A 12,607-nucleotide genomic window follows, 5' to 3' on the forward strand; every position below is an offset into this window, starting at 1 on the left:
TCTTGTAATAGATCCCTAACCTAAGACTGAGTTATTGAAGTCCTCAAATATTGATTTAAAGACTTCAAGGTACAAAGAATCCACCAGCAAGTGACCCGTGCCTCCTGCTACAGAGAAAGGTGAAAAACCCCCAGGGCCTATGCCAATCTGCCCTGGGGGAAAATTCCTTCCCGGCCCCAAATATGGTGATCAGTTAAACCCTGAGCATGTGGGCAAGACTCACCAGCCAGACACCCAGAAAGAATTCTTTGTAGTAACTCAGAACCCACCCCATCTAACATCCCTTCACAGGTCACAGGTCATATTTACCGCTAGTAATCTAAGATCAGTCAGTTGCCAAATTAGGCTGTCCCATCATACCATCCCTTCCATAAATTTACAAGCTCAATCTTGAAGCCAGCTACGTTTCTTAAATAACTTCTCTCCCTCCGTGGTATTATCCTTTTGATGTATTTAAAAAGACCAATCATGTCTCCCCTAAGCCTTCTTTTGGTTAGGCTAAACAAGCCAAGTTCTTTGAGTCTTGTCTCATAAGGCAGGTTTTCCATTCCTCAGATCATCCAAGTAGCCCTTCTCTGCACTTGTTCCAGTCTGAATTCATCTTTCTTGAACATGGGAGACCAGAACTGCACACAGGATTCCAGAAGAGGTCTGACTAACGCCTTGTATAATGGTACTAACAGCTCCCTATGTCTACTGGAAATACCTCGTCTGATGCATCCTAGGACTGCATTAGCTTTTTTTCACGGTCACATCACATTGGCAGCTCATAGTCATCCTGTGATCAACCAATACACCCAGGTCCTTCTCTTCCTCTGTCACTTCCAACTGATGCATCCCCAGCTTATAGTAAAAGTTTTTGTTATTAGTCCCTAAGTGCATGACCTTGCACTTTCCACTATTAAATTTCATCCTATTTCTATTACTCCAGTTTATAAGGTCATCCAGATCTTGTTGCATGATATCCTTCATCAAATAGGACAGATCCCTTCATCAAATAGTTGCTGAACCAGCAAGAGGGGATGCCATTTTAGATTTGGTATTGGTAAGTAGTGAGGATTTCATAGAAGAACTGGTTGTAGGGGACAGCCTTGGTTCGAGCGACCATGAGCTAATTTAGTTCAAACTAAATGGAAGAATAAGCAAAAATAGATCTGACTAGGGTCTTTGATTTCAGAAGGGCTAACTTTAAAAAATTAAGGGAATTAGTTATGGAAGTGGACTGGATTGAAGAACTCATGGATCTAAAAGCAGGAGGAGGCTTGGAATTACTTCAAGTCAAAGTTGCAGGAACTATCTGAAGCCTGCATCCCAAGAAAGGGGAAAAATTCATAGGCAAGAGTTGCAGACCGAACTGGATCAGCAAGCATCTCAGACAGGTGATTAAGAGAAAGCAGAAAGCCTACAAGGAGTGGAAGATGGGAGGAATCAGCAAGGAAAGATATATCTTGGAGGTCAGAACATGTAGAGACAAAGTGAGAAATGCCAAAAGCCAAGTAGAGTTGGACCTTGCAAAGGGCATTAAAACCAATAGTAAAAGATTCTATAGCCATAAAAACAGGAAGAAAACAAAGAAAGAAGAAGTGGGACCACTAAGAACTGAGGATGGTGTGGAGTTTAAGGATAATTTAGGCATGGCCCAATATCTAAACAAATACTTTGCCTCAGTTTTTAATGAGGCTAATGAAGAGCTTAGGGATAGGGGTGGTGGTGGTGATGGTGGGGGGGGGGGAAGAGAGGGGGGAGGGGGGCTAATGGGTTTGAGAATATGGAAGTAGAAATTACCACATCCAAGGTAGAAGCCAAACTCGAAATGCTTAATGGGACTAAATCGGGGGCCTGGATAATCTCCATCCAAGGATATTAAAGGAAATGGCACATGAAACTGCAAGCCCATTAGCAAGGATTTTTAATGAATCTGTAAACTCAGGGGTTGTACCATATGACTGGAAAATTGCTAACATAGTTCCTATTTTTAAGAAAGGGAAAAAAAATGATCCGGGTAATTACAGGTCTTTTAGTTTGATCTCAGTAGTAAGCAAGGTGTTGGAAAAATTTTTGAAAGAGAAAGTATTTAAGCACATCGAGGTTAATGGTAATTGGGACAAAATACAACATGGCTTTACAAAAGGTGGATCGTGCCAGACCAAGCTGATCTCCTTTTTTGAGAAGATAACAGATTTTTTAGACAAAGGGAATGCAGTGATCTAATTTACCTAGATTTCAGTAAGGCTTTTGATATGGTTCCACATGGGGTATTATTAGTTAAATTGGATTAAATGGGGATTAATATGAAAATTTGAAGGTGGATAAGGAACTGATTAAAGGGGAGACTACAACAAATCATGCTGAAAGGTGAACTGTCAGGCTGGAGGGAGGTTACTAATGGAATTCCCTAAGGGATTGGTCTTCGGACCGATCTTATTTAACCTTTTTATTACTAATCTTGGCATCAAAAAGTGGGAGTGTGCTAATAAAGTTTGCAGATGATACATAGTTGAGAGGTATTGCTAATATAGAGTCAGTCTTAAGATAAATAAAATAATTATAGCAATTAACACAGAAACAGTAGGTGACTTATGAAGATAAATAAAAATTAATATGATAGAAATAAATAATAAGCAAATAGATGACACTCAATATAGTAATAAGATCAGAAAATTGGTGAATGTGAACTGTTATGGCAAAACAATGTATAGAAAAATGTCAATCAACACAGCAACAGCAGATCAATATAAAATACAAGACATCCAATACAATAGAAGACATTATTTCTGTCAGTATAGTAACTCAAGAAGGTAAAACAGATCAACAAACAGGTAAATAACAATCAATATGGTGAAAGCAGATCAATGTGCAAAGAGTAATCAGTCAATTTGATAACATCTGTGAACTGGTAATCAATAGAGTATAGGAGCCCAATAGGCATGGAAATGATAATCAGTTTAGGAAATACATGCAGGTAGGAGAGGATCAGCATAGAAATTTATGGAAAAAACCCCAAAAAACACACACAAAAGCACTGATACACAAACAACCAGATAAAAAGATCTGCGAGCTATCAAAGGGACCCAGCCTTGTAGTCTCCACTATCCTGACATGCCCTTGCTTCAAGACTATTAAAATGCAGACTTTCCTGTTATTTTTTATTATAAACAGGGCTGTCAATTAATTGTAGTTAATGCAAGCCATTAACTCAAAACAAATTAATTATTTTAACAATTCACCTCAGTCACCTCATACAAGTCCACTCAGTCCTACTTCTTGTTTAGCCAATTACTAAGACAAACAAGTTTGTTTACATTTATGGGAGATAATGCAGCCCGCTTCTTATTTAAAAACATCCAAAATATTTATAATAAATTCAAATTGGTATCCATTATTATTTAACAATGCAATTAAAACTGTGATTAATTGCGACAATTTTTTTAATTCGCGAGTACAGTTTTTTAAAATTGCTTGACAGCCTTAATTATAAACATGCTAAGATTGACAATTTTTAGTTCTTATGACACAGACATCTGTTAGGCATGTCTAAAACCTGATAGAGCAAAGGCAGATGTCAAGGAACCTTAACTATGACCTCCAACAACCCCTAATATTCGTCTCTGATTTTGCACAAGCAGATACCGAAGAGCAGTATGTTGTGATTTTTACATGTGAGCATGTAAAACCTAGCATAACATTTGTGTACTAATCTAAATTAATACTGAGACCCAAACACAAGTAACTCTAGAATCCAGATCTCCATGACTTATACCATCTCTACCCTGACACCATAAAACGCTTCCTTGGAAGTATGTACATTAAAAACACATTGTGAACTTCAAATTTCACATTATTTTATTATCAAATATCAGTTTGTTGGAAACAAACCAACTGACTTTCTTTATTTGATTTGAAGTAAATAAATGTAAAACTGAAAGGTCCCATATTATGGCTCCATTATTTTAAAATTAATATATTTCAAAATTAAAAAAAAAAAAGTCATCCTTACGACTTCACATGAAAGGGCATCAATAGAATGCTATGTCTGTGGGGAATAGAGGATTGGTTGACGCAAAGACATCTGGAGTTCCGGGCAAGTACATTTTCTGTGTTGGTATGTGAACTTTACTTTAGGATTAGAGCAAAATGGCAGCCTCATAAATATCTACACCATCTCTCAGAGAAAAGGAGGCAACCTCTTGAACTACAGCGATGAAAAGTTGTCTTTCCAAAGCACATTTCAACTGCACATAAGATTTCACAATATACTGTAACTCTTCTCCCTTTGAAACTGATACATTGCTTTTCATCTTCAGGGCTCTACACAAACACTGGCTAATCCTCACTGCATCCATGTGAGGTAGGTAAGTATTATTAGCACCATTCCACAGTAGGGAAAACTAAGGCAGATATGCATTAAGCCACAGCCTAGCATGATGCGTGGCATAGATTTGCACCACCAGAGGAACTCCAACACTGCAGGGAAAGCATGGCTGCTTCACAAAACCTATGGGGATTACACATGCAGTCCCTTCTGTCCCTGGCAAGTTTTCTTCTGGCTGCTGAGAGTGAAATGAGACAATGGCCCCATCTTATCCTTGTCCCTATTGAGGGAATTAGTGGCATTAGTCAGGAACAGTCCTTGAACTCAGAGGAGCACAAGGACTATAATTTTGACTGGTGATGAGTAAATCTTTCATGTCAAGTGAAACTCTTTGCATCCCTTTATGTTTATGCAACCATACAGGGGTCAACCACAGTCTAGTCCTAAATTATTTGTCCCAGGTCAAATGAGTCAGTGGCAGAGTCAAGATTAGGCAGAGGAGATCCTGGCTCCTAATTCTGTGTTCCATCACGCCACACCTCATTCTACTCTTTAAAGATCTTTGAATTGATTGTTCAGCTAACTGGGGCTTCCTTCTAAACTAAGTCCTGACACAATCCTGTCACTAATGTAAAAAAAATAGGAAAGATCCCACGTCCACTCCAGGAATCGGCTGGGTGGTTATGGATTGAATGTACAGGGAAATTCAGCACTTTCATTTATTCCCTAACTGAAGTAACATAAGAACAGTCTCTCTCATAAGATTTTAGTGACAGGAACATACTGGCAAAAACAAAAGTCCAGGACCCATAACTAAAAAGATTTTTTTAAAAGAATTAATTCAATACAATGCTTATGTGGTTTCTGAAAATATTTTTGCCCACACAGCATTGGAATTATAGGTGAACACAGCCAAGTCTAGGAGAGAATTGACTGTCAAATACATTTGAGTAACAAGGGTGGTCTCTGTGTGGCTAACATACCATTTTCATTTATGCCTTTACAGCTGCAGCCACAAGACTAAAGGTTTCAATACCTGCTGAATGCCTGCCCGGTACTGTAATTTGCTGTGAAACTGAAGGCACATACTTGACAACCAAGATAAAGAAACCTGCTTTGTGAAACGTAGCATGCTATGGCACAAGGAGGAAATAAGATCTTCCCTCATATAATGGCATAAATGTTTCTCTGCAGTTGCACCTAAGAAAAGTATCACAAGGGTATGAATCAACAAGGGTAACATATTTCACTACAGTTAATTATCCTGATTTATCCCAAGAAACTAGGTTTTAGTCTGTAATCTGTGAGGAAATCTGCTGTTCTAGTCCTAAATCCTTTCCTCAGCCTGGTGATTATCAACTACATTTTTGTACAGGAGGGAATTAATGCCACATACTGCCTAAGCAGCTTTGAAGTAAAAAGGCCTAGACCTGTAATAACTTTTGTACAGTGTATTGATTCAGAGAGAGTGAGAGAGCCTGCAGTCATTGGAGTTTCCAGTGGATTTCTATGCCCTCCTTTACCTCTTACATTCTGTAGCACTTCTAACACTACTGTGAACCCGCATATTAACTCTCTGTAGAAGACCCCAGGTAACTCTGCACTGCTGCTAACATAGGCTGTGTGTAAAATCATAGGTAAAAGGCTGGAATTACAATGAAACCTGATTTTCCAACAATCAATACAGCTTAGGAATTTGCTAACAAGGAACCTTTACAGAAAATAATTATGTTTTCTGTAAAAGGCCGTGTATGAGACAGAGGTAATTTTCCTGGGAGTGTATGCACCCCAGCTCTAGTAACATTTACATTTATTTTGATTATTAAACGCACCAATTTGGATTTTTTTTTAATAGTGCTTTTAGTAGAACCCAAATAAGGTGGAATCAAAAGGCTTTTGTTGGAACTGGTAAAGCAAACCGGAGGGGGGTGGGGACACGACACCAACGACTATCTAGAGCCATGAATTTATTCAAAAGCATTTCAATCTGTGTGCACATCTTCATCACTTCAGTGATAATTAAATCTCGGAATCACAGGTGATGTCCTCACATAGTCTCTTTGCCTGGCTCCCACTGGGCCAATGAAGCAGGCCTCCCTGTGAGGCCTGTTAGCACAGATCAGGTGGTAATGTGGAGGGACAGATGAGCTTTAGTTGACAGATGGCAGGATGACCTGGAAAACCTGCCCCCTTTTCTGGGATCAGGCAGCAGCTGACAGGTATTATTTCATAAAATAACGTCTAAAAGGAATCGCCAGGGTCTTCGCATTAATCTGAGGCTGCAACCAGCCATGTAACGTTTATGTCAGAACAAATCTGTCTCTATGCAGGAGAGGGAAAGTGGTTTTTGATGAAGTTGTTCATAAATTTTAATATAATATGCCTGATGGTGTCAGATATAGTCTCATATCTCTTTTATATTTAAAGGCTCTAGTGAAACATAGAAATATTCAATCTCCAACAGGCTACTTTTAAATAACTAAAAAGTTAACCAAGGATACCTTACTGCTTTTTTCTATTTTCAATAAAGAATTTGCATGTATAATCTCCCTGTTTTTAAATGAAAATGATTTCAACTGCATGAAACCCTTTTTTGCAATGGCACTAAACAAAAGGAGCACTAAAGCTTTTGTAAAGTTGTTTTTTATAATAATAATAAACAAACAACTGATATAGAAAAATAACAAGAGGAAACTTACATAAAACTGCTGCTTGGAAACAGTTTATTGACAATAAATAAATAAAAAATATTTCTGTTACAAAACAGGAGTGATGTCTGGTTTGTGGAGTTAAATGTCCTCTCCAGACACATGACATTGGAAAGTTTAGGCACAGATGAATATTTGGGGAATTCAAACACCTGGGTTGGGTCTGGGCTTGCCAGCCCTTTGAGTCTTTTGTAAACTAATGAGAAAGCAAGGTCGTGCTTTGCACCGCATGTCTTTCTACATTCAGCAACTGCTAGTTTTGCTATAACCTGGTAAAACAGATAGTTTAACTATAACCTGGTAAATACAAGACTCAGTAATCAGTACTAATATGCAAACAAGTATCAATTCCAAATGGACCACAGAGAATAATTATACTGTTATATTCTTCTGAATGTCATATGAGACATTAAAAGACATTTACTGGCAATATGCATGTCTTGCAGTCTGTGTGGTGCCACCTTAAAGACCTTTGTTCACTTTTTCTTCATTTATAGTCTTTCAGATGTAGAAAATCACCAGCTTAAATATCTCTAAAGGGTACTAGTAAAAAAGAAAAACTACATACATAACAGATGCACAAGTGAACCTTGGGATGAATGTATTATGGATACAGAACCATCATCACACACCTCATAATCACATTTTCACCTGCCCATCTGGTGCAGACCTGTGGCTTGTTAGTAATGCACTTGGATACAGTAAAATGTACTTATATAAAAAGAACAATTAAACAGAGTGGTGCAGTGTGATGAAGTTACTATGAATTGTGAAGAAACAAGGAAAAATAAGGCAAAATGAAAAATAGTAAAATGCACTTTGCATTTTTAGAAAGACAATAAAATATGACTTTACATTTAAAATTAAAATTGTAAATATTTTAATGCGTTTAAAAACAGCATTAAAATACAGTCCTAGACCTAGTCCTTGTAGATTAAATTCCCATGTTCATCCGTTAAATAAGTACAGAAGAGGCAGTGACAGGTGCAAGCTTCCCCACACTGCTCTACAAAGTGCCTCAACTCTGACCTGGAGAGATCACCTATCGGGTTGAGAGGTTAATTCAGTCTCCATGACCACTGAATCATTCGTCTCTATTATTAAGACTGCATACAAGGCTGCCAATTGTAATGATGACTTTCATTATGTGGACACCTGTCCATTGGAATCTGAAGTGAAACCAGCTTGTCATTTAATAGTGGTCAAATGATCATGACTTTTGAGCATCAGTAAAATAGGCTAAATTCAAACTGGTGAACTAGAGGTGAAAGACTCAATTGCCTAATAAAAACATTGCCAGGGAGAGCTAGAAGAGGTTTCTGCATGTTCCTTTCAAACTCTGGGCATAAGACAATATGTGGGCTATATAGAGGGGTCTGGTTCTCTTGAAGATATCTGGGGGGAAATACATGTCTAATTTACTTTAGTGTTTATGCCAGTTACCTAGCTGAATCTGAGCATTTAAAAAAGAGAACAAGTTTATCAGTGTTCATTAGCCTGGAAAGCCTTTACATCAAAGGACAAACACTAACTCAGTAATTACACAGTCCTCCTGGTGGTAGGTTATCATCATCATACCCATTTTACAGATAGGTTAACTGAGGCACAGAGCCATTAAAGTCTATATTTTCAAAAGTGCTCAGTTCCAGCAGCTCCTATTGAAAACCTGCTGGGCACTGAGTACTTTTGAAAACCTGGACATTTATTTAGGTGTCTGAATAGGAGCTACTGTAAGCTGAGCTTTTTTGAAAGTCTGGCCCCAATTCACTTGAAAAGGTTTCACAATAGCTAGAATGACAGTAGAACCTAGGAGTCCTACTGCTCTAACCACTGATGAGACCCCTCTGTTAGTCTGTTTCAAACTCTTTAGCAGGATTATATGCACACAAATCACTATTATCTATACTATGGTAGCATTTGTGGACCTCCACAAATACACAAAACATGCTGTCTCTGTACTGAACAGTTTACAAGCTACTAGTTTACAAAGTGAGAAACAAAATAAACTAGTAGAATAATTGATCATCATATGAAAAACAATAATAAAAAACTTGCCAGCTGCAAAATCTGCTATCCCTTTTGAATAAAGGCAACAGATAAGCATAAGAGTGCCCAAAGTTTCTGTCCGTTCTTGTCCTGACCCTTTCAGCCCTCCATCATTTGTCTGAATCTTGTCACGGTACCATTCAGAGAATTGCTACATTGCTTTCTATCTCACTTTAATATCTGTGCTACACAAGCCTACACCTTATTTTACTCTGCATCAGGCACAAAAGTTGCTCCTGGGTATGAAAAATCTGGACCTTACACTTCCTTTCATTGTATTTCATCACACCAACTGCATAGCAAGAAGTAACTGGAAAGCTGTTTATTATTGCAATTCCCTCAGATAAAGTGTTTGTACTGTATAATTTTATTGAAGCTGGAATTAAGAGAGTTTAAAAAAAAAGGATGAATTAATTTGTAATCTTCTACACAAAGAAAAATTAAAACTTGAAATTACTAAATTTCATCTTCTTTAGATTTAAAAATGCCAAGAATGTCAATGTTCAGATATAACTGCAACCCACATACAGGGAGATCAATGGTTTCAGAGACATATTTTTAGAGAATGAAATTCAGATCAAGTGTAACTCATCTCTTTGTTGATGATGTGAATTACAGCTTGTATGTTTTAAGGAAACCATTTATTTTTTATGCGAAGTTATATACTGGACTATGAAAATGACTCTAGCTAAACAAAAGCATAAAGGAGTCCAAGAAATGAATGGGCAGGAAATATATACTTATGTGGTTCAAAGCACTGAGACTGTGTTAAACTGTCAAAGATGTATTCAGGGGTTCCTAATGCTACTGAACTGATTCTCTATACTGATTCTGATTGCAGATCTCTTAGCATTAATACTGATATTGAAAGCATGAGATTGTATGTGAGTGTATATATTTTAACTATAAATATAAAAATAAATATAAAAATACAGCTAGGTGTTTACATAAGGACCTTTATAGTCTCCAGGCCAAAACTGGTTTGTTTGATTAGTTCATTATGCTTGCTACAAATAATTGGCTCTGGATATCATAATTAAAAATATAACATCGTAGTTTTCAGCTATATTACAGAAGTTTGATAATCTCACAGTTTTGAAGTAATCACATGACCATGCACCTAATTTTATCTCACAGTGAAGGTAATACTAGTGCTGAGAATCCTGTAACTTTGACAGGAAAAGAACTCACTGAAACTCCACTCCCCAGAAAAACCACTGACACACATTGTGAATATATTCAGGTAATTTTTTGTTATTAAACATAGTAAGCTTTTGGTTAAAAATATGCTGTAATATGGGCATGCACTATCTAACTCAAACTCTAGCTAATGTTGACTACTGATTCCTTAGTTTATAAAGAAAATTAACTATTTGTCAGATAAAACAAGTCACTAAAACATTTGATGTTTGATACAGACAAACCCATGAAAAAATTCTGGAATTAGGGGTACAATAGCATCTTTAACTATGTATATGACACAACACTTAGTACTTATTTAAGGGCCTTCTGGCTGTACTGAACTTTTTCTTCAACTGGAAGATTATTTTACCTTCTATACTGCCCTTTTCAAGACTGCATGAAGGAGTTTCTCTTACCCACAATGCCAGTCATTGCATATATTAATGCAGAATCAGATTTTATTCAGTGTAAGTGAAACCTGCACACCATTTCAGTTAAGATTCAAGATGAGACCCTTTCCCAGAGGCAGTTGCTCTGTCAAGTGAATTAATGAAAAACCTCGTGGCTAAAAACAATAGAATTTGTGCAAAGATAGTCACATTAAGGTGACAAACTATATACCAACTTTCAGCCAATTAGCTTGACACAGTTAACAACAGAATTTGAAATGTACTATTAATAATCCAAAAACAACGAGAGTTCTGTGGCACTTTAAAGACTAAGAAATTTAATATTTGCAGGCATAAGCTTTCGAGAGACTTCAGCTCTCTTCTTCAGATGCAGTAATACAGAAAATAGGTAACACAGAGGCATCTTATAGATCCTTTCTATAGGTATCTGTGTTACCTATTTTCTGTATTACTGCATCTTTTAGGACAGGAAGTGAAGAAATACTAGGTATACTTAGCCTGCCTCAGCACAGGGGTGTGGACTAAATGACTTCTCTAGGTCTCCTACTGTTCTATGATTATTTGTTATCATCATCATTCAAACACTAAGAAAAAAAGACCATTCTGGCAGAGTTAAATGTATTTCCTTAACCTGTAAAGATTTTAGTTTTCCTGTTCTCAGGATAGTTCATTTAGTTTGTCTCTAGCACTGAGGTGGCCAATGTTACAGTGTTGTATTATAGAATAACAATTTTAAAAAGTACAAGGTATGAAAACCGTATTCTAAAAATGAACTAAGCAGATGGGACATGCAGTTCTAACTTAGTCCATTTACATGTGGTTCCCCACCCGCCCCTATTTTTTTAAAGTTCTCAGAGACTTATCTAGTGGAAAAGGTCAGCCTTCAGCAGAAGGGAAAACAAATTTCGTCTTCCAGCTCCAGGGTAAGAAACTGCATAGCTGCTAAGCAAGAGGAGAGATTAGGCACATATCATCCTCACCTCCCACACTTGGCAACTCTCTGTGCCTGGAAGCTGCCACCCAGGGCAAGCAGCCCAGGGTTTTCTAGTCCTAGACTAGAGATCCTCCTCACACAGTCTTCCACTTCTTAAAGATGGACTAGTACCCTGTACTTAACTGGGACATAGATGTGTGTTTCCCCAGCTAGAATTTTAGAGTATTGTGCTATAGCTTCCTTTCATATCACTGGCTGAAAACATCCACTCAGAGCTCTGCCAGAGAAAGCTTGTTTCAGGCTGCAATCCCTTTAAGAGCTATGTTGTGACTGCTCTTTACATTGGCCCATAGGAGTGGGGTGGAGTGGGGGAGCTGCATGAGGTGGGAAGGCCTCTAGCCATTGTAGGCCTTGCACTTGGAACAGAAGGGGGACTGTTTCCTTATTTCCCCTTTGTGTGCACGATGTCCCATGGCGGGCGAAGGTGGCATTGGGAATAGGCAAGGCCATATCTCGGACCCTTCTGCACAACCCATAGAGCTGGCTGGAAGAACTGAGGAGAGCAATCCATGGAACTAGCCCAAAGACTTTCTGTAAGGATTGCAGGATCTGGCCCTGTCTCTCTATTTCTTAGGTTCTTTCTTCATCATAAACTAGTTATTTTATATTTCCTAACAGACACTCAATTAATCAACACATGAATATCCTAGAAATAATAAATCTGTGGATAATTTTCAATCATCTGGGCGCCACCATGCCTTTCTGGCACTAACCTATGCTGGGGGTTGTGCAGAATGCCCCCAACATTTCCTGTCAAGGTGCGCAGTGTACATCCTCCTCTCTGGCTGGCCAGCTCTGCTGTCCCATGTGGCGAAGGCAGGTCCATAGTGCTGCCGCCTTCCCTTTTTTAGTACGGATCACACAGCTTAACTTGTGCAGACCTTATACAGATAAGTGCAAGGATTGTGATTATGATTGGCTCTTAAATAGGGTAGCATAAAGTATGGGGAATGCT

At 38.0% G+C, this 12,607-nt stretch overlaps 1 protein-coding gene across 4 annotated transcripts in view; it reads right to left on the minus strand.

The window, feature by feature from the left end:
* ARHGAP15 (Rho GTPase activating protein 15) overlaps positions 1-12,607 on the minus strand; it is a 431,141-nt gene that overhangs the window by 240,277 nt on the left and 178,257 nt on the right. The window lies entirely within an intron of this gene.

The sequence above is a fragment of the Emydura macquarii genome, unplaced genomic scaffold (genome assembly GCF_026122565.2).
Source record: "Emydura macquarii macquarii isolate MOO-44397 ecotype Brisbane River unplaced genomic scaffold, CSIRO-AGI_Emac_v2 contig_1253, whole genome shotgun sequence".
Taxonomy (NCBI): Eukaryota; Metazoa; Chordata; order Testudines; family Chelidae; genus Emydura; species Emydura macquarii.